The sequence below is a fragment of the Pediculus humanus genome, genomic scaffold (assembly GCF_000006295.1).
Source record: "Pediculus humanus corporis 1103172107659 genomic scaffold, whole genome shotgun sequence".
In the NCBI taxonomy this organism is placed as follows: Eukaryota; Metazoa; Arthropoda; class Insecta; order Psocodea; family Pediculidae; genus Pediculus; species Pediculus humanus.
In genome coordinates, this window is record NW_002987268.1 from 4,773 (window position 1) to 5,690 (window position 918).

Below are 918 nucleotides of genomic sequence, written 5' to 3' on the forward strand. Positions count from 1 at the left end.
TAATAGCGTAATCGTGACGAGAGCAAAAAAATAATAATAATAATTTTTTTTTTGTTGTAATTTTTCGCCGACGAAAAAAAAAAAATCCGCAATACAAAAATTATATAAACGCACAGTAATATGATTAATAATAATAATAATAATAATAATAATAATAATAATGATAATAATAATAATAATAATTAATAATAATAATAATAATAATAATAATAATAATGCCCTAATCGATTCAAAGCACCACCATCAATCAATGTAAAAAAATTTTTTATTTTTATTTTTAACAGTTTTAACAGATTTAATAAAAAAAAAAAAAAAAGAAAAAAAAAAAAAGTTTAAAATTATTATGTATAAATGACAAATACTAAATTTTGAATAACCACCGAAACAAATTCTAATCACACATTTACAACATCAAATTTTTTTTTTTTTTTTTTTTTTTTTTGTAAAATTTTTTAAAACAAAATAATTTGCTTCAAATTTAATTTATTTGTTTGTTTTGTTTGTTTGTTTGTTGTTTGCGTTTGTTAAGGGGAAAAAAAGAAAAAAACCAGAAATTAAAAATTATTTTGAAGCAAATTATCGTTTACAAAATTTCCACAGTTTTATTTATTTTTTCTATTTTTTTTTTTTTTTTTTTGGATTTTTTTTTGGTTTGGTTTGAAAAAAAAAAAAAACGTTATAAAAATAACCCAATTTATTTTTTTTTACAAAAAGGGGGAACGTCTTTCCCGGAAAAATCAACATTTTTAAATGGGGTTAAAGAAATTTGCAACAAACAAAAAGTTATAAATAAATTCTTATTCCCCCAATTGCAATTATCATTAACACTTGGCACACTTTTTAAACCTTGATTGGTATGAGGGAGAAACGTCTACTCATCATTTTGTGTACCTGAAAAATATTTTTACCACTTTCACG